The 22,921-nt window shown below is 40.6% G+C and overlaps 1 protein-coding gene across 7 annotated transcripts in view; it reads right to left on the bottom strand.

Moving 5' to 3' along the window:
• Positions 1-22,921, bottom strand: part of NCALD (neurocalcin delta) — a 373,056-nt gene that overhangs the window by 238,561 nt on the left and 111,574 nt on the right. For all 7 annotated transcript variants that reach the window (XM_078072170.1, XM_078072167.1, XM_078072169.1 and 4 more), the window contains one exon: positions 18,905-18,957. The gene's annotated coding sequence lies outside the window, so the exon portion shown is untranslated. Of the gene's footprint in view, positions 1-18,904; positions 18,958-22,921 lie in introns of those variants that run through there.

The following is a 22,921-nucleotide window of genomic DNA, read 5'->3' as shown; positions in this document are numbered from 1 at the left end:
ATGACATATCAGATAAAGGGCTAGTATCCAAAATCTATAAAGAACTTATCAAACTCAATACCCAAAAAACAAAAAATCCAGTCAAAAAATGGGCAGAAGATATGCATAGACATTTCTCCAAAAAAGACATAAAAATGGCCAACAAACACATGAAAAAATGCTCAACATCACTCATCATCAGGGAAATACAAATCAAAACCACAATGAGATACCACCTCACACCGGTGAGAATGGCTAAAATTAACAACTCAGGAAACAACAGATGTTGGTGAGGATGCAGAGAAAGGGGAACCCTCTTACACTACTGATGGGAATGCAAACTGGTGTGGCCATTCTGGAAAACAGTATGGAGTTTCCTCAAAAAGTTAAAAACAGAACTACCCTATGACCCAGCAATTGCACTACTGGGTATTTATCCAAAGGATACAAAAATAGTGACTCAAAGGGGCACATGCACCCCAATGTTTATATCAGCAATGTCCACAATAGCCAAAACATGGGAAGAGCCAAATGTCCATTAACTGATGAATGGAGAATGGAATATCACTCAGCCATCAAAAAGAATGAAATCTTGCCATTTGCAACGACGTGGATAAAACTAGAATGTACTCTGCTAAGTAAAATAAGTCAGCTAGAAAAAGATATACGATTTCACTCATATGTGGAATTTAAGAAACAAAACTGATGAACATAGGGGAAAGGAAGGAAAAATAAGATAAAAACAGAGAGGGAAGCAAACCATAAGAGGCTCTTTACTATAGGGACCAAACTGAGGGTTGCTGGAGGGGAGATGGGTGGGGGGAAGGGATAATTGGGTGATGGGGATTGAGGAGGGCTCTGGATGTAATGAGCACTGGGTGCTATATGCAACTGGTGAGTCACTAAATACTACTCCTGAAACTAATAATACACTATAGATTAACTAATTTAAATTTAAATAAAATCTTAAAAAAAAAAAAAAGAAGAACACAGCCGCGAGAAGCCAAAGACAAGGACTCAAGAAAAGCAGCAGACAAGGCAGTGATGTGCATGGACCAGGGTGTAAGCTGCCTAGGTCTGAACCCCGCCTCTATGAGCTGTGACCTTAGATGAGTTACTTCGCTTTCCAATGCTCAGCTTCCTCATTAGTGAAATAGGATAAAGAGCAGGAACTACTTCAAAGGTCTATTTTGGAGATTATGTAAAGCACCTAGAACAGTATCTAGTCAATGTTTGTTTAATAAAGTCCTAGATCTATTTTCTCTTAGCTGGGTGACCAGCTCGAGTGGGTTACTTAACCTCTTCACATCTCAATTTCTTGTCTTTAAATGAGGATAAGAAAAATAGCACCAATTTCATATGGTTGCTGAGGATTAAATAAAATAATGTATATAACTTACTTTGTATATAATATATGTGGAGCTTTGTATATGTTAGGATTTCAACAAAATGGTAGTTTTTTCTTAAAGTTATTTCCTTTGAACTCCGTAACACCTTATTTGTATCTCTATTATGGAACATATCAAATTATATTATAATACCCTAGACTGAGAACTCTTTGAGGACAAGAACTTTGTCATTATTCTTCTGAAAAGGGGGAAAACCAGTTCAGCTGGCCATTGGATGTGAGGAGGGGATTGAAAATTGAAACAGAAACCACAACTTGCAAAATTGTACTATGACTCACAAAAATAGAAAAACTGTACCAAACCATGACATGCAAGACAAACTAATTTCAGACTCTTTAATACCAGCTCATTCAGACCCATGGTTGTTCTAAATCAGACCACAGACAAACTAGCCTAAGAATAATTCCACACAAAGTCCTATGTCCTAAAGACCACTGACTGTTTCAGCAACTTCATACTTTATAAATTCTGACCAATTCTATGACTAACTTCAGTTTTACAAACTCTGTAGATTATTCTTCCCTAAAATCTATCACCACCCTGTTGAAATGCCCCCAAGCCCGTATGTGCTCCCCCTTGCTGCCTCAAGATAATAAACCTAAGTTTGTTTGACTATGGTGTGTCCCTGGTAGTCTTTGCTTGGTGGACTTCAACATATCTTAGCATGCCAAGGACTTGGCACAGCTCCTGGTCTGAAGCAGGCATTCCGTAAGTTGTGTCTTGAACAAGAGAATGCACTAATGAGACTCTTGCTTTTATAACTTAAGAGTTCAGAAGATAATTCTAAACAGAGAGTTTCAAAAATATTAGGAGCCACATCAAGCAGCCTTGAGGGGACTATGAATATAATTTTCCAAGCTGCAGATCTTCAAGAGCCATCCTCGGCCGAAAATACGTAATCAGGAATGCTGATTAGAAGCCAGTGTTGCTGCTGCACTCTTATACACATCAAGTATAATCCCTGCTCGATAAGAAATGATAAATGAACCAAGGACACAAGGTGAACAGGCAAGTGGACATGGTCTGTGTCCCTACAGCACTGTGCACAGGGCCTTGCCCACAGCAGTTGCGCATGGAAATGTATTCATTGGTTACTGACAGGCATTTTACTCTGTAGGTGATAACTGGCTGAGAGAGAGAGAGAGCAGGGGCAGATCCTGATAAATATGATGGTCTAGGAAGCTTCTTTTCTAGGAGCAAGTTAATACTATGAGCTGGCAGCCTTGCAGGAGGTTATCTCAAGAACCAGGCCATTAGGAAGGTCCTTGCCTGTTGAGATAACAGTGGAAAGGAAATGAATCTCTTTTGCAAAGCTAGCACCATGGCGACTAACTGATTTTGAGGGAGTGTGGAAGGCACCAGAGTTAAAGAAAGATGCATCAGTGTTTACCACCACGGGATCACTGGAAAACGATCCTGACAGAGACAGAAACAGCTGTAAGGACGGAAGTGATCTTGGTATCAGCGCTAATGCCCGTTACTATGGGCTCAGGTTCTTAAGTTAAAGAAAGTAGCATGGCCTTGCACTAACCACTTCCTACCTGCTCTAACACCCTGCACAGGTCAGATCAATAAGGGCAAATTAGGTCTTTGTATCCACTTAGAGTAACTATCAGCAGCTTATTGATTCTAGCTACTCAAAGTGATGATCATCCCTTCATAAGGCAGGATCAACAGATTTTTTTTCTTTAGTTTTGCTCAAAATTGCAATTAAACTCACTTAAGCTTTGAAAGACCCTTGAACTTCAAGCCAATCGACTCCTAGAAGAATAGCTTATGACCACTTTTTTTTTTTACCTTTCCTTAACATTTTCATGATATAAACAGATCAGCCACTGTGGCCGAAGACAGAACCGGGCCAGACATTTTTCGAAGCTAAGGAAACAGGAAACACAATTGAGACTGATACTAAACTAACTAACATATATAAGTAAATACTATTTTCGAAGAGCAGGATTTTATTTTTTTCTGGAGCCTTTTAGATGAAGGTAGTCCTGCCAAGAATTCATCACAAATTTGGAAAGAAAAAGTGGGGTTATACAGAAAAAAATATTACAGAAAATAAAGGAGACTGATAGGCTGTCACTGCATCACATTTAAAGATTTGATATAAAGCATTAAAGAGAAATAGCCCACAAGGAAAAAGAAAATCAAATATGAATTTCTTTTCCCAATAATGCAATTTTCTGGGTACTGCTGACTTGTCACTCGATAAAAACCCTCAGCCAAAGAAAACATTTTCAGGTACTTTTTCTGAAATTGCTGCAACTAGTCTATTTTCAGCTCTCTTTCTCTGAGCCTCCTAGAAAAAAAATTCTTAAATGATCCCAGGGCCAGGTTTGGTTCAAGTTGCCAGAAGCTTTTAAGATGGTTTTGCTACTTTGCTTTTATTTTCAAATAATCTCCAAATGGGGGTATGGGCTAGAGTGAATGTTTTTCCCCAAAAATGAGACTTTTTGCCACTTGGTTATCTGGGTCGATTCTCATTAAATAATTCATGCACAAATAATCAATGAACAACTAGAAATGATTATTAGGTAATTAGATTTAGCTTCAAGAGAAACAACCCATTAAAACAATAAAAGCATATAACAGTCTCCCTTTATCTGTTGTGACCATGTTCCAAGACCCGCAGTAGATGCCTGAAACTGCGTATACTATCAAACCCTGTGTCTACCATGTTTTTTTCCTACACATACATACCTATGATGAAGTTTAATTTATAAACTAGGCACAGCAAGAGATTAACAACAATAACTGATAATAAAATGGAACAATTATAATAATACACTGCAATAAAAGTTACGTGAACGTGGTCTCCCAAAATATCTTACTATACTCATCCTTCTTCTTGTTATGATGTGAGATGATAAAATGTCTATTGACGAGGTAAAGTGACATGAATAACACAGGCCCTGTGATGCCGCATTAGGCTACTACTGACCCGATGATATTCAGAAGGAAGATCATCAGCCTGTGCACCACAGTGGACAGCAGGAAACTGAAACCATGAAAAGCAAAATCACGGATAAGAGGGAACTATTGCACCTGTTATAATGACCATTTTTAACTGTGAAAATGGCAGCTGGGACAACCAATAACATGAGCTATGCTGGTCCCTCTCCCTCAGGGCCCCTGGAGGTCAAAATGAGGCTCCCCATGATGTTAAAGGTCAGCATGTTTCTTACCACACAATGAGGCTAAGAAAACTTTAGAAGACAGAGTCTTTATGCGCTAAAACTTCAGAACAGGCTAGGTGAGTAGTAAGCTTTTATTTATTTATTTATTTTAAAGATTTTATTTATTTATTCATGAGAGACAGAGAGAGAGAGAGAAAGGCAGAGGGAGAAGCAGGCTCCCAAGAAGCAGGGAGCCCGATGCGGGACTCGATCCCAGGACCCCGGGATCATGACCTGAGCTGAAGGCAGACGCTTAACCATCTGAGCCATCCAGGCGCCCGAGTAGTAAGCTTTTAAAGTGATAAGAGTGGCTTTATAGAAAATTAATTTGCTCATTAGTTTAATGCATCCACTTAGCATTTTCTCCAAATCTAATGTCACAAGTAATCATTTTGGGGGCTCAATGGCAATGGACCATTTTGCTGGTTATTCCCAATCCCCCCTCTACAACACCCCCAACCATACTCCACCTCTCCTGCCTGGGGGTCAGGGGCCAGGGGTGGGAGGGTTGTGATCACCTAGACTCCCTGGGCCTCTAGCTTCCTGTTGGGTTTGACTAGTGGGGGGTACCAGCCAAATATGGGAAGGTGGGAGGCAAGCAGTGTGGTGCTATTGTCCCTATTCTCTCTGTTTTACTGCAGTGTCTAACAAGAGTTCTCTCCCCTTCCAGCTATGGCTTCTGTTGAGTGACTCTTCCTCCATAACTACAACCCTCACTGGACTCCACTATCTGTTCCTCTTGTCCCTTCAGCCTGAGCAATGGCGTCCCCTTTGCTGTTAGTTCCTGGGTGCTGAACCACCCCTTGTTTATTCCTGTAACATAGCCCACAGGTTTGCAAGAGCCCCGTCATTAAACTCTCTTCATTCAAACCCTCTGAGGTAAATTCTGTTTCCTGCCAAGATCCCAATGCGACCATTGTGCAAAATAAATATAGAAGTGTTTGTGTCCTGGCTGAGGATGGTGAGCCAACACAAAAGACCAATATCTGTGAAAAACATTCATGAGCAAAACAAACCTCCACCAAGCTTTCTGTTTGGGCAAACAATGATTTAATGTCAAGCTTAATGTCAAAACCAGAAAAATATAGCTAATATTCCTCCTTTCTAACTTCTCCTTTTTTGAAATAAGGGGGTGAAATATAACACTTTCATCCCCACCATATTCCATTGGATAAACCCCAGGAAAGCCAGTTCTAAAGACTAGAGATTCTCCATAAGTCGCATGGATGCTTGAAAAAGATGAGCTTTTATTCCATTCCTATTCTTTTGCAATTAGAAAAAGAACACTGTCTGAATTTTTTTCTTGGGTGCCAGAATTCAATTCACTATAGTGTAGAAAGGGTGATGATAATGCCTTTCAAAAACTAGGGCCAATTAACAAAATAGAAAAAAAATTTAAAGCACCATTTTATCTAAATCAAACAAGGTGGTATATGACACTCAAAATTCATCATCAGTTCTAAAACTATATCTCAGATGGTACTTCTTTTTCTTCAGTCTGGATATTTCTTTATTTAGCTGGAGACAACCGTTCTCTTTATATCATTAACCCACCAAAGGAATGTTTGTTGAATTTGCAACAAGCTAATAAACTGTACAGTTTCCAAAGCTAAATGTACTGTTTTTATTGGATCCTCTTTTTTTTTTTTTTTAAGCTATGGGCCCCTAATGACATAGGAGCTATGAATTAATAAGCAGAGAAGACATTTTAACTCAGGCACAATGAACTAATCAGGCTATCTCTTCTGCATTTTGCTTTACACAGTGCTGGTTCTCACCGCCACCTCTCTCTAAATCCATTCTCCAGACCCATTCTCCACCCTTCCCTCCCTCCTCTGTGCCCAGGAACTATGTCGCCCATCCCCTGCCTTCTGCCTCCTTGTGGAGTTCTGCCAATGGGAGGTACCAGCAAAAGACCAGCATAGAGGTGATAAAGACCCGGGTCTCCCTGCTCCATGTCCTCTGTACATTGGAGTCCCACGGTTCTAGCAGTGGCTCTTTTCTTTCTCAAAGAGCCAATTACACATCCCTGACTACAGCTCCACCTGAGGGGCCCCTGCTCCTCTTGCCCCCATCCCAAAGGGAGTAGAAGCTTCTCATCACTAAGCATTCCTGGTTGTGTTAATATCCCTTATTTGCTCCTTTCACCGTCTACACCTCTGTAAATGGTACTTTTGCTCAGTTGTCTTCAGAGTCCTGCAGAGTGTGCCTTCTGTTTCCTGCTGGGTCCCTGACCAATAGGAGCATGACTTGGAATGAAAAGCACAAGGTTTCCTCAGGCAAGGGGAGGTCCCCCAACCCCCAGTTCCTATCCCCCCCTACCCATCCCCACCACATGCTTCTGAACCCCGGGGTTAAAAATGCAGCTCTGAAGAAAAGCTGGGAAACCATCACAGATCCAAGGAGATGAAGGGGGTAGGACAACAAAATGGAATATGGAATGGAAGGTCCCAGGAAAAGGATGTTAGTGCAAAACCCGGGGAAACTGGAATACAGTCTGTAGCTCAGCATTACTGCTGATATTGATTCCTTAATTTTCACAAATATATTCTGGTTATATAAGACGTTAACATTAGGGGAAGCTAGGTGAAGGAAATATAGGAAATTTGGGTACTATCTTGGCAACTTTTCTATGAATATAAAATTATTCCAAAATAACATGTTTATTAAAAAGAAAAAAGGGGGGTGGTGTGGGAGGGATGGGGTGACTGGGTGATGGACACTGGGGAGGGTATGTGTTCTGGTAAGCGCTGTGAATTGTGCAAGACTGTTGAATCTCCGATCTGTACCTCTGAAACAAATAATGCAATATATGTTAAGAAAGAAAAAAAGAAGAAGAAGAATGTAGCAGGAGGGGAAGAATGAAGGGGGGGAAATCGGAGGGGGAGAAGAACCATGAGAGACGATGGACTCTGAAAAACAAACTGAGGGTTCTAGAGGGGAGGGGGGTGGGAGGATGGGTTAGCCTGGTGATGGGTATTGAGGAGGGCACGTTCTGCATGGAGCACTGGGTGTTATGCACAAACAATGAATCATGGAACACTGTATCTAAAACTAATGATGTAATGTATGGGGATTAACATAACAATAAAAAAATTTAAAAATAAATAAATAAATAAAAAAGAAAAAGAAAAAAAAAAAACAAAACAGATTTCCCAGACCCTGCACCAGACCCCTGAATCAGAATTTCAGCAGCACATACTTAAGCAGGTGGTTCGAGGACTGAAACTTGAAAAGCATCACCCCTAAAGGACTTGGAAACTATTAGCTCTCGTTGAGATAAGGATGGAAAGAATTGTTTACTGATGCTAAATTACAGCATAATTACTTGACTGTTTAAAGAAAAGAGCCAACTGAAGCTTTGTCAAAGTTCACCTTCTATCCCAGTTAATTAGAATGATTCATCCCTCGACCAGTCTCTGTATTTAGTTTCTTGCATAAAAACACTTGAAAAGGTACAGGTAATTATAGAACCAAACAAAGAAAGTGACAGTAGAGTTCCTCCACGTCCTCCTCCCTCCGAGATCAAGGTTTTTTGCAGTGCATGTCCTTTTTATTTCTTCCAAACAAGTTCCCAAGACGGCAGGGCCAACCAAACACACTGTGAGTGGTTTTCTTCATCTTTTCCATGGTGGGTTTCTCCAAGTTGATTTTAAGCTCTTCAAGGCAGGACCTATATTTTCAGTGTCTTCTGTGTTTTTCTACAGCTCAGTTCAGTATTCTTCACCCATTACATTAATGGACTGATGATCTGCACTTCCCCACTTATCCACATCACTATTTATTTTAGATAGCCTGTAATTCTTATATTCAACATTTTCTATGCCATTGGAGTGTGTAAGAAGGGGATAGGTAGAGGTGAAAATGTCGTCATTATTATTACTTGCTTATTCACAAAAATGTTAATTGAGCACCTACTATGTGCCAGGCACTATTCCAGGCCCTGGAAATCTAACAATGAATAAAAAAATTTCCACCTTCAGGGAGCTTAAAGTCAAATCAGGGAGACAAATGATTAAACAGATAGGTACCAAACAAACTATAGGTTCTCCCTTCCTATCCTCATGCTTTGCCCACCATGACAGGGCAAATGGAATTTGACTTAGGAACAGGAAGAACTGATTTTAAAGGAGACATAATCTTTATCTCAATCCCCTCATTCAAAAAAAAAAAAAATCTCTCTTTGCCTTATAAAGGTCGTCACATAGCTCAAATAACAATGGATGTAAATGTGCTCTGAAGATTGCAAAATGTTATAAAAATGTCAAGCAATACAAATTAATGACTTAAACAGCCCCTGTCCACTAACTCTATGGGAAGAAGGTAGTGGTTCAGTGGCCTTTCCATTAACCAGAAATTTCAGACAATAAGATTTTATAAAAAGCAATCCTAACTCTGTTGCTTTGGAGGTAGCAATTAGTGAGAATTATATTAACATCAAAGAACTGTATCAGAGGGGAGAAGTCTCCTGTGAAGAAAGCAGGCCTGCCATTTTATTCATGGTAGACCCATTTTTGCTTCATTCTCCCTGAACAAACAGGAGGGCTCTGTTACTTCGACTCTTCTCTAACATTGAAAGGGATTTCTCAGCCAGAGCCATTCACATTTCTATTTTATTCAAAAAGAAGCTTCCAGATCAGCGATGAAAGAAAATGTGCTAAAGTCAGTGCTAGCACATATAAACCTGTGAGCGGTTTTCAGCAGATATCTTATAAAAGATTATGCTTGAAAGAAGTTTTGAAAATCAGATTTGCTGTTTCAGATAAATATAGTGTCTATTCTCGGCTTCTAAGGTAGAAAATGTTCTATTGGAGCAGTTTACCATCTTTTTCTCTGCCTGGAGAATTCGATGAGCGTCTAAGGGCTCTCTGGATACCATGGTAACCGCACGATTCTAATCAAGTCTGTGGTGTCTGGGGTACAGGTTAAGGAACCTTACAATGTTACCTAAGAAAATCTGCATTAGAGACACTGCTGGTGTGTTTGAGCTGGACATCTGACACATTCGCCTCAGGTGCACATACGGTTGTGAGCCTCTGCTGTGTCTCAGCACTGGGCCATCACCAGGGTAACCCAGTGACTATAGGACACCATTGCGAAGAACTCACGGTGGGTGTGGCACCTAGGGAGCTGCAAGTTCATTACAAAATATACAAGTGTGCATAGGAATTATCTTGTAAAGTTTTAGCTTTCATTCCAAATGAAAATTGTATTCCCTAGTTTTTGCTGCAACTTCAGTTGTGCAAGTCTTTCATGAAGATGGCTTCAACTAAATATAAACTGAAGAAGAAGTTAAATGTTGAGTGGGGGAACAGTAAGAAGATCAGAAAGAAGTTTAAGTTGTTCATGTGAGGCTTCAAATGCACTTAGCTGGAAAAATCACGAAAAGGAAAATGAAAACTATTGGCCTATATAAAGAAACAGCATTTTTGGCTTCACCGGTAAGGCGAAATCACATCTGGCATGTGGGACTCTCTGAAGTCTACCTAGACTGTCTCCCTGGTGATAACATTTTCCCTTCACCCAACAGTAATGAACAAATATCAGATGACAGAGACTTCCTCCTCACTGTAGCACATGTGTGCATGCTCACGCCATCAGATTATGCCAGGAATCACTTTGGGGCTCACCAGAGACATGAACCAAAGAGCACATCAATCATTTCCATACGTGTGAAAGAAATTTGACCATTGACCCCAACTGATCTTCACAAAACCCATGAGTGAGCTGAATTTCTTCGGGAAATATTTAGGAAGCACACGTTAGAGCATCAGAGTGAACCAAGAGCTAAAAGAGACACAAAAGAAACACCAGGACTGGCCCCTTTTTACCCTTTGCTTGAAGAGATAAGAGAGACTTGCAGGAAATAGGTAGCATTTTGCCCTATCTCTCCTGCCCCTTAACACTCTCCATGTCTTGGTTGACCTCATGGAGTCCTTCCGTCTTTGGTGTCCACCCACCCACCATGTCAGTTAATCACTTCCTCCATCTTCATGATCCTTCCCACCCCTCCCCACCCACACATCCCTTAGGCTCCTTTCCTTCTGGGCACAATCTGAGATGCTTATGATCTCTCCACAGAACCCGCAGTATCTTTGTCCTCTTCTCTTTTTAACCCTGGATTCATCCTGTATTCTGTGTTCTCTGCTCCAACACTCAACACTCCTGGAGAAAAACCACGTAACCACATAGATGCTTTGAGGAAGCCATGCAGAAAGGACTACTGGAGAATGTTAGCTTCCCAATTAAAAGGTAAGTCCTTTGAGGGCAGGAACTGTGTCTCATGCTATTTTGGTAAGCCTGAGGGCACCCTAGCAGACTTACTAATCCTTGTTGCAAAGCAGTTAATACCAAAACCAAAAACCTTAGGGAAAAAAAAAAAAAGGTCCATACTCATTAGACAGATAAACTGATTTTTTAAACTTTCACACATGGTTTATGTGAAAATAAACACAGCTATTCCAAAATAAAGCATTCAGTAAAGTAGTTTTAGAAGGTAGTCATACTTAAAAAACAGCTGGTAAAAGTTATTCTGTGGATTTCAGTTATTCTGTGAAGAGTTGTAAAGCTCTTCAAACTTATTTTATAATTCAGAATAGTTTCTAACATAAGCTCATTCTTCTTGCTAATTAAAGCAATGTAGTAAGATCTTACTATCTCTCTCATACTACATGACAAACCACCTCTAAAACTTCACCAAATAGGAGCCATCCTCAGGTCATATCTGTATTTCTCCAGGGAAAAATGGAAGCATCTTTCCATATCAACCAGAAAGGTAAATATCAAAGGAATCCTGAAATAACTCATCGCAGAGAGAAGAGAGTCAGTCAGTATCCTTTCTGGGCAACAGCCACTATGAGGCATAAAGTTTCAGTGTGACATTGCTGCATGAACAGGGGACCCCACGGAGCCTTGCGTACTTTGAGCCCACACTGGAAATGTAAAATGTTCTTCCGTCCCACCAGTGGCAAACCTGTCTCAGAGCTGGGTGGGGGGTCACTGCTTTGCCAAGCCAACTGCACAACAGGCCACGAGCCTCATACCAGCTTGGCAGGAAGAAACCCAAGTGTTGCCTTGATTCTCCTACAAATGTAATAATATCCTACAAGAGACTGATTGGACAGCACACGATGTCATTTCCTCTAATTAAGGAATGCTCGAGAAAAACCAAAATAGCCACAAAGCACTGTCAGCAAAGCAATCAGCAGCGACAATTAGCCGTCAGCTCACAAGCCTGAGCTAAGCCTTGTGTAGGGAGCTGGGCTTGTTGCGGGTTTCCAAATTGGCATGACAGCAGGAGTCAAGGATGACAAGGCTGCGAAAAGGGGCCAGAACCTGCTACATACCAGTGGGTGAGGGGAGTAGCAGCAGCTTGTTTGTTGGTTGGTGGGTTGCTGTGTGGCAATGGAGGGGATCCTAGGAAGAATCCTACAGGGTGCTTCCGAAGTAGCTTGGAAGTCTGCTGGCTACAGCCCATGCTGCATTCGCCACGAATCGCCCTTCTCTACCTGGGAGAACACTACCCACTCTTTACAATGTATACACGATTCGTCTGCACCTCCTTTGTGAGGAATTCACAACTTCAGTACACGCAAACTCTCCCTTTTCTCAACTCCCATAGCCGATGACTGTCTATACTACAAGGTCATTAACAGCAGGAGTTGAGAAAAGTATATAAAGAAACAAATATAATAAGACTGCATCACACTACAGAATAATATATACTAAGATTGTGTGTATGTTTGTGTGTGTGTGAGACACACACATATGTATACAACAATTATTAGGAGGAGCACCATGCTCCCCTCCCCAGCACCTCTCCCTGGGCACATAAAACAAAACCCTTTGTCTTCTTAAAACTACTGGAAGGTGATTGCTTCCCTTTGCTGCATCCCTTCCCTCCTCCTCAAGGGAGTGACTTCTCAGGTGGCTGAGACTGAGTGAGGGAAAGGACTCGGAGGTCTAGACACCCTCCCTTCTACTTCTGGCCTCAGTGGTATTTACTTTTCTTTCCCATGAATGAAAATACTTCAGCAGCAAAAGTAATAGACCGGATTATAGCTGACCCTGACCAGAATTTAAGCCGATGTTTAGCTTCCTGTCTGCAGTCTGCATTTAGTTCTCTACCCATAGCAAACCCATAACAAAGCCAGCAGCAATATGCCCAACTCAGAGAGCCATTTCCCAGACTCCCTTGCAGCTAAGGGTGACCACTGACATCAAAGCAGAATTCCGTGGCCTCAGGCAACTGAGACAACTCTTTGTCTGGGTTGGCTCAGCGAGAAGGCATGACCTTGTGCCCGTCTCTGTCTACCTGCTGAGAACACACACAAAATGGCCCCACATTGAAAAAGATATGTTAAAACAGTGTCATAATATCGCCAGAACTCTCTGACTTCATGTCAGAGACATGGAAAGACAAAAGGAAAGACAAAAGGAAAGCAGCCACTATGATCCAGCGATCATGGCTGGCTTTTTTACAGTATCAAGGAAAGAAGACAACTTAAGAATTGGGATACATGTAAAATTAACTTGTATTGAAAGTTGAGGAAAAATAAAGAAAATGAGAATTCTGGCAGCACATTCCCATCGCTTGCATCACCAGGCCCTCAAAGTTGGGGAGATTCGAAAGCTGAGGGCTCTCGGCAAGGACCTTCACAGAGGGATGGGTCCTTGCTGGAACCCTTTGGGCCAGGTTTTGAAGCATCAACAGAAGCTTCATGCAGGAACCTCTTTCTTAAACTGAAACCAAGGTGGAGAGGAAGGCCAAACTGCCCCTCTGAGGCCAGCTTCTTAGGTCTAGGAAATACCTTTATAAGAAGAAACAACAGAAAAATCCCCACTACAAGAAAGAGGCAAGGTTTTTGAGTGCTAGGAACTAAAACTCAAGAAAGAATTTGAAAATAAGAAGCTTTAAGTATGCATATCAATGATAATTGTTCAATTAAATTCAGTACTTTAACTAGAAAATTCATTTAAATGTCTTCATTTTGTGCATTATGTCCCAGTTTATTCTTAAGATAGGATTACCTTCACAATATTTTGACTTTGAAGGATTTTAATCTCATTATTAGAAGCACAGTCGGCTAAAAGGGAAAAGAAACAGTGATTATGTAAAGCACCACTTCTCAAAGATCCAAGTGTGTAAGAATCCCTCTGGATCTTGTTAAAATGCAGGTTCTGATTCGTCGGGTCTAAATGGGACTTGCCTCCTGCATTTCTAACCAGCTCTCAGGTGCTGCTGCTGCCACTGGTCCCCAGACCACCCCGGAGTAGCAAGGATGCAGAGGGTTAAGCATCCAAGCTGCAAGTTCATGTGACTGTGCCTGGGATGCTGGGGACACATGATACTGCACTCCTAGGTGCTGTGGACGTCTGGCGTTCTTCAGGACACTGCACTTCGCACCCCTTTTCTGGAAGCCGCAAACCTCCGCAGGGCCTGCTTGCGGTCTCTTTCTTGTTTTCTTTTCCCGGGCCTCCCTTTCTCGTCTCCTTCCAGAATCAAGCTATTCTATTGTATGATTCCTGCCAGTGCGGGCAGTTACTTCCCGAGAAAGAAGAACGCCAACCCAAGAGAAGAAGAAAACTTAAAGCCTCTCAGTTTTCCCATTAAGCTTTGGATTGTGGTTTTATGGTCTTCTTTTGATTTGGCTTTCATCCATTTCTGACTGGCATTTTTATTTACAACCCAAATTTTCCTTTAAGACCAGTGGCTCTTAAAAAGCTGCAACATCTTTCTGCATCCACTGAAGATACAGAAAGCCACAGAAAAAGCTGTATAATCAACAGAAGCATAACTTGTATTGAGTTAAGGTTACAAGACAGCCAGGTGAACTAATTTAGAGAATGGCATGGATCTCCAAGGACAGATGGGACACACAGACTGTCACCTTCGACAGAGAACCATAGTGGGGAGTGGCCATCATAAAAGCAGGGAAGAAGAAAACAGCCAAAATGTTAATGAATCCTAAGGGGTTAGTGTGTGCGAGCATGACAGTATGGAATCCCTGGGAGCCTCGCTCAAGCTTCTTTTCCCGTAGGTTTCCCGCGCTACTCCTGAGAAAGATTAAGGGCAGGGTCAGAGACTGAAGAGTGACCCTTTAGAAGGGCACAGGCAAGAAACACGTCCACTTCCTACAACTTTATTCCACATTAAGCAAGAGCTTTAAACCACTGGGAGAGGAGCAGAAAACCTTCCCACTCCCAAGATCCAAGCAAAGATCCACTGATTCTTGAGAAGGGCAGAAGCAAAAGCTATCTGCCCTGATGGAAAGACAAAAAACTCTCAGACCTAGAGTCTGGTACTGACACGAAGAAGAGGTCTGCTACGACTCAGGGAGGGGCAGGAAGCCCTCTCTCCCCAAGATACCCACAGACACGAGGCAGAGGTTGACTGCCATGAAGAGGAGCAGGAATAGGGACAAAGACCAGGTCCTGAAGTACAGACACACAAGGCCTGCCCAAGACTGAGGCTGGACCAGGAAAACGGACAACCCCACCACCACAGCTACTGCATTACACTGAGCACAGGGCAAGAACAGTCCACTCCTAGATGAGCACCAACATGGAGAGAGATCCCTTCAGTGGAGCAGGTGTGGTAGGTCTGCTGAAAGCTAAGGATGGATTCTGGGCAGTGAGAAAAAACCTCTGGCACGCTAGCCACACTAAGCATAAGGTAACTACAGGCCACCACGGGAGAATGCTGGAGTCTGGTGGGCTGAAGGTAACTCCAGCAACCAGGAGCCCAACCCCATCCTACTAACTCCCTACTAACTACTGATCTTGTCATCTGCTAACAAGATTAACACAAACCCTCACATCAATCGCCTTACTAAAGAAGAAGTGTGCCATTTCTGGGTAGCAATATTATTTACCCTATTATTTACTACTTTTATATAAGCAATATTCAACATTCAACCAAAATTATGACATATTTTTAAAACTAAGGAAAAACAACCCATTGTCAAGATAGAGCAACTAGACAGAGATGACTCAGATTGTGGAACACTCAGACTGAAATTTTAAAATAGCTATGATTAATACATAAAAGGTGCTCATGGAAAAGAAGAATAAAATGCAAGAAAAAATGGAAAAAATCAGTAGAGACATGGAAACTATAGGAAACAAAGAGAAATTCTAGAAATAAAAAATGCATATCAAAAGTAAAGGTTTCCTTTGATAGGCTGATGAGGAGACAGGACACATTGAAAGAATCAGTAAACTTTAAGATTGATCAATAGCAATTATCCAAAGAGAAAGGAGAATTTTTTTTAAGTATCCAAGAGCTATAGAACAATATCAAATAGTCTGATAGGCATGTAATTAGAGCACCAGAGGAGGAGGAGAGAGAAAAAAGTGCTAAGGTAATTAAAGAGGACAAAGGAATAGCTTTTTTAATACACAGTACTGGAAAATCTAGACGTCCATATAAAAATGTGAACCGTGACCTTTACCTCACACCAGATACAAAAATTACCTCGAAATGTATCATATAACTAAATGTAAAATTTAAAACTATATAATTTCTACCAAAAAAAAGAGAACATATTTGTATTCTTGGTTTTAGGAAGGATTTCTTAGGACAAAAAACTTATACCCATAAAAGAAAAAAATTGGTAAGTTGAATTTCATGAAAATTAAAAAGTTCTGCCCTTTTAATAACACTTTTAAGAATATGAAAAAAACAAGTCACAGACTGGGAAAAGGTATTTGCAAGCACATATTTGATAAAGGGCTTGTATCCCCAATATATTCAATTATAGATCAGTAACAGAAAGATAGGTAACGTAAGTTTAAAAATAGGTGAACAATTTGAACAGACACTTCACCAAAGAAGATATACAAAGAAGCACATGAAAAGGTGTTCAACATTATTAATCACTAGGGAAATGAGAATGAAAGCTACAATGAGGTACCACCGTATACCAACTCAAATTGCTAAAATTACAAAGCCTATTAATACCAAGTGCTGGGAGGCTGTGGAGCTAGTAAAACTTTCACATATTGCTGAATGGAATGCAAAATGAAACAGTCACTTTTGAAACAGCCAGAGGGATTTTTCTCAAATAATATTAAACATACAGTTGCTATACTTACCATTTGATCCAATAATCTGACTGCTAGTAACTTAACCAAGAAAAATGAGAACATAAATCTATCAAAGACCCATTAACTAATGATTACAGTAGCTTGATTCATATAGCCAAAAACTATAAATAACCCAAGTGTTCATCAATTGGTGAATGGATAAACACATCGTGGTACATCCACACAGTGGAATTCCTCTCAGCAATAAAAAAGAACAAACTACTGATATAGGCAAAAACACGCATGAATTTCAAAAACTTTATGCTAAGTGAAAGAAGTCTGAAATGAAAATCTACATACTCTACAACTTCATTTACATATTATGAATAAAGAAAAATTCTGGGACAGAAATCAGATCAGTAGCTGTCAAGGGCTGCAGGTAGGGAAAGTAGATCTACTACAAAGGAACACTGTTTCAGTTGTTGGCTATAGCATTGTGACTGTGGTGGTGGTTACATGATTGTGTATCTTTGTTGAAACTTATCAAACCATAAATTTCAAGAGAGTGAATTTTACTGTGTTGATTATTCCTCAGGAAGCCTAACCAAAATAAATAAATAGATAAATAGAACTATGGCCAAAGGATGGTGCTTGGTCAAGTGTGTATCCACATAGAAAAAATTAATCTTGACCCTCTCTTTCACATCATACACAATAAAATCAATTGCAGATGTATTATAGATCAAAATGTAAAAGTAGAATAATATAACTTTCAGAAGGAAACGGAAAACATCTTTCTGATCTTGAAATAGGGCCAAGATTTCTTAAATAGGACACAATAGTGCCAACCACAAAGGAAAAAAACAAACAAAAAAAAACAAATAATTTGCACTATTTTAAAGGAATTTCTGTTCATTAAAAAAAGAGTGAAAGGTAAACCACAGGAAAAAGAGGAGATATTTACAACACATATATCCTAGCAAAAGCTCAAATCCAGAATACATACTATTAAAAATGTCTATAATTCAATAAGAAAGATAATTCAATAAGACAATTCAATTTTTGTTTCAAAAAACATGAATAATCACCTCAATTTTTTTAATATTTGAGAAGGACTTTCATAAAACAAGATATATGAACAGTCAATTAACATATGAAAATGTACTTAACTTCACTGGTCTATAGGGAAATGCAAATTAAAACTATAATATGATACTACACACCCACCAGTAGAGCTTAAATAAAAAAACAACCAATCAAACTAACAAAAACAGAAAATACCTTGTATTGGAAAAATATGGAAAATCAGAACCATCACATATTCCTGATTGAGATGAAAATTTTTAAATCAATGCAACCATTTTGAAAAATTATTTCATAGAGTCGCTAAAGCTGAACATATACCTACTCCAAGACCCAGAAATTCCCCTCTTGCATACAAAGCCAAAAGAAATGTGTATATGTAGCCAAAACCAAAACTTACCAAAACTGACTCAAGAAGAAATAGAAAATCTAAATAAATGAGAAATTAAAACAGTAGGCGAAAATTCTTCCCTCAAAAAAATTCCACACCCAAACTGTTCTAGTGTCAAATTTCATCACACATTCAAGTAGCCAGTAATTCTAGTATTTTGAAAACCATTCCTGACAGTGAAAATACTAGACAGGAAAATTTTAGCCAATCTCAGGACTATAATTTAACAAACTACATCTCACTGAGTACAACAAACTACATCTCACTGAGTACAAACTACATCTCACTGAGTACAAAAATGTATCATGACCAAGTTGGTTTTATCTTAGCAATGCAAGGTAGCTTAACATTAAAAAATCAATTAATGTAAATCACCATGAACAAAATTTTTATCAAAGGATAAAAGTCATTTGATCACCTCAGTAGATTAGCAAATCATTCAATAAAATTCAATGTACAGGTGAACTAATTTACTTTTAACAAACTAGGAGTAGGAAAGAAACTTCTTAATCTGATAAAGAATAGTGGTAAAGTACCTCCATCAAATGATGTACCATAATTGATTTGATACAATTTAACTACTGTTGGATGTTTAGATTCTCTCCTCTGTTTCATTTGGCTATTATAATTTATGCTGCGCTAAACATCTTTGTGCATGTTGATAAAGTTGCTTAACCTCTCTGTTCCTCAATTTCCTCATGTACAAGATGGAAATAAGGCAACACCTGACTCATAGGGTTATTGCAAGGATTAAATAAGATGTTGAATTTAGGTCTTAGGGAGTCTTGGGAGAGAAGTGTGGCTTATCAACCTGAAAACTCTTGTTCTGTATTTACCTGGTGGCAGATTTCTCAAAGCACACTGTAGGCTCAAGTCAGAAGAAGTCACTCTGTTGAAAACAAAGAAAGTTATTGTCTTAGGTTATCAGGAACTAAGGATAGAATATCTGAGGAATGCAACCAGTGATGGGAACTATCGCTTGCTCCAGAATTCCCCTGCATCATTTGATAACTTCTGCCCATTCCAATTTCCTTCCCTCGAATCAAGTGAGGATGGCTACTACCATGCTCTTTTCATCTGCCCTTGACCTACAGCATTCCGTTTTTGTACAGCAGCCAGAACGACAATTCTAAAATTTGAGCACGACACACTACACCCCTCCTGAAACCCCTTCCACAGCTTCCTCTTACTTTTGGGCAACCTCCTTGTCATGTCCTATAAAGCCCTTCATCATCTGAGGCCCACCTACTTCTCTAGCTTTGTTTCTCATCTCTGTACCACTGTCCATGCTCCAACTACACCGCACTTCCTTCAGCTTCTCCTTCCTTGCCACTTCCCTGCTTTCATACACACTGCTCTCTCCCTCTGCCATGATTACCCCTCTTCCCTTCCCCACTCACTCTACCTGACTAACTCCTACTTGTCCTTCCGTTCTACACTCAAGTGTCCCTTCCTCAGTCAGCCATCTGCTCCCCTTGACCATCTTAAGTTCCCCTATTTACAATTCCAAAGAAGCCGGCACTTTTCTGTAATATCATGCACGCAACTAATTCAGTAGATCTTGTCTTGCCTGTGAGCCCAGGGATCACGTCTGTTTTGTTCACAGCTATAACCTTATGCCTCGCCCAGCCCCTGGTCTCACAGTAAAGATTAATAAATATTTAAACAGTAAAAGAATTTCTAAACTCATTTCTCACCCCTTAGCTTTCTAACTCATCTTTTGATTCATGCTGCTAATTTAATAGACTTCCTACTTTCCTACCACGTATCATTGATTGTTAAGATTCACTGATGGTAAAAAAAAAAAAAAAAAAAAATAAGATTCACTGATGGTAAGAGACAATGCTGTTTTATATAACAACAAGGAAGAAAAAAACAGCTGCACATTAAACTGTCATACACTATGATTTAGAACTTTTATTTCATACTTATTGAAAGAGCTCTACTGGACTTATGTAAGGCCTGCGTTTTATCATATCCATAAAAAAGGAAAACATGAAAAGTGGAATAAATTGGTTAGGTATGCAAATTTACTTTGGTTTAGGTATTCATATTCAGAAGCCACTCTATGAATCACATTTGACACAATATTCAGGGAGTGTGTTTTCCCACACAATATTGTCCTCTCTGCCACCAAGAGCTTTAGTAATGCAGCATTTCCTAAAAGAGTGCTCAAGTTTTGTATTCGGGATTTTCTTCTACGCTTCTGATAGTTATCCACAAGTGTTGGCAAGAAAATCTTACTAATAGATGCCAGAAGATTTCAGTCAACACCGAGGACTTGCATTCCTTTCTCAGATGGTCATCAAATGGATCACTGACTGAAACAATAGGGGTTTCAGGTGTCTTGTCAGTCTACCAGAACTACCAAGTTCACACACGCCCAAGCGATGCAATTACAGCACAACTACCACCTGACCAACTGCAACAAAAGATGCTTTTGGTTGTAGGCACATTCTGGTACCAGAGTTTCAAAATGTGAGAAAAATAAAACTTGTCTTAGAATCAATGAAATATGAGAGGTTAAAAAAAGACCTAAGAGAACTTAGGAAAGTTCATAAAAGGAAGAATGCAAATTCATTCTCTCTCTCTCTCTCTCTTTTATACACTCAAACACACACACACACACACACACACACACACACGGTCAAAAGCATGACCAGAAATGTTGACCAGTCACACACTGAAGTAGGGAGATGAGTGCTCAAGGCACTGGGCTGACAGTGGGGGTTAAATTTAGCCCCCCTCCTCCAGCCAGGCCCTGACACAGGTGCTTCCCCAATGGACTAAGAAGGCATTTCCTGACTTTCCACTAGCCCAGCCACCCCCTCATGGACAGAGTCCTCCCCGAGGTGTGTCCTTTCCCCAATGACTTTTTAACCTATTAAAATACCTCTTTTTTTTTTTTTTTGCTTCTTATTCTGTGTGTATGATTAAAGAAATAAGAGAGAAATCTACCCACTTACAAACTTTTAGCTGTATGACAGTGTTGTGAACTACAGGCACCATGTGGTATAGCAGGTCTCCAGAACTTGTCCATCTTGTATAATTGCAACTTATATCCATTGAACAGCAACTTTCCTTTTCCACCTCCCTGAGCCTCTGGCAGCCATCACTCTACCTTCTGCTCTACAAGTGTGACTACTTTAGACACTTCTTATAAGTGGAATCACGAAGGACTGGCTGGTTCATCCATGTTGTTGCAAATGACAGGATTTCCTTCTTTTTAAAGGCTGAATACTAGTTCATCGTATGCATAAATCATGTAAAATACCATCTTTAAGACCACCAAGAAAGGAAAATTCTTAGAAATGTGCCATCACATTAGAGCAGAGCAGACTACAGCTCCCTCATCCCCAGGCCAGCATTCCAGGGTCTTGGGGTCTCGATTTACAAATGTTCAACCATGGCAGGGAAAAGCAGCAGAAAAGAGATACCACCAGAGAAGCCAGTGGGCCTCTCTGTACGCCAGTTTCCTCATCTGTAAAACAGTCATATTTAGGGTCCCAGAGATTACACACTCAAATGGGAGTTTTAATGAAGGGGATTATTTACAAGTCATGGACAGGGTTAAGGAAAACTGCCAAAGGATGGTGAAGTGGGTACCTCCTAATGTCCAAATCCAAGGAGAAGCCAAAGGGCAGGTAAGCCCACAGATGTGATCCTTGGAGATCAGTGTCCCAGGGCTCAGAACAACGTGGAGTAGGGGGAAGACTAGATCTGGGAAGACAGAGAAGACCCAGCACACATCATCTCTGAGTTCCCATAAAATTCCAATATTCTATGACCATTTTGGTACAGAATTAAGCTTTGCCACAGCAAGAAAAAAATTCTGTTTACTCCAAAGATTTGAGGATAATCCACCAGGATGCATTTTCTCATCATTCTGTGTGCTTAGCTCAGATAACAGCACTCATTTATTGCTCTTGGAAACAGCTCAGATTGAGAACATCGTACTAAACAGTCCCTGTTTTCCTTTAACTGAGCTCTTACAAATGTAGCAGGATTCGGCTTTGAGCTAGTAATTGATGTTTCCCCCTCCTCGTCTTATCCCCTGAGACCCGCCCCCCCTTTTCCAGAAGGAGGATCCTGTAGTGTCCACCGCCTCACAGAAGAGATGTTCCAGCAGGAGCAGAGAAAAGGGTTTTGGCTTTTGAAACCCCAGCACTTAGTCTCAGAGCACACACAACAGAGCCAGAGCAAAGCTTACCACCTCCTCCCGCCCCCCCAACCCCACACCCAGACCATTATTTTGTTGGGGGAAAGTGTAGAGAGAAAGGACTAAGCAGACATTATGTTTCCTGAGCACAAGGCTCCCAAATCCTTTCCCCACAAGCTGAGACAGTAAACGGTAAGTTTCCCTCTTCTCACTTAAACTCATTTTCAAGTCTCCCATGCATTCCCTGGCTGGGCCAGGCTCCAGGGACTACCTCGCCCACCCCACGCCCGCCCTCCAGTGGCAGCGAAGTCTGCAGGTCTCAGGAGTCACAGGGGTGCTCAGTCCTAGGACACTAGTGTGAGATTTTTAATTTCAAGAATCAAGGATCCTTTCAAAAGTTTCATTTTGATAAATGATCGCTTCTGGAGAAGTTCCTGGTATCATCCGTTCCAAGGGCTCAGGCAAAGATGCTGACCAGTTTCTAGCATCTCTCCTTTCCTGAACTCAGAGGCAAGGCCATGCTCCAAAGTGCATGGGGCTTTGCTGTAACTGTTCTGCAGACATCCAGCTGGGCAGCGCTGGCCATTAGAGAGATGTCACACAGTGCCGTGAAAGCTCTCTCAGAAGAAAGGGGAGTCACACTGGGTTAGAATGAAGACCCATTTGGAAAAAAACAAAAATAAGTTTGCTGAGT

The sequence above is a fragment of the Halichoerus grypus genome, chromosome 5 (assembly GCF_964656455.1).
Source record: "Halichoerus grypus chromosome 5, mHalGry1.hap1.1, whole genome shotgun sequence".
Taxonomy (NCBI): Eukaryota; Metazoa; Chordata; class Mammalia; order Carnivora; family Phocidae; genus Halichoerus; species Halichoerus grypus.
The sequence above is the reverse complement of the archived record's forward strand: the minus strand, read 5'-3'. Positions and strand labels throughout refer to the sequence as shown.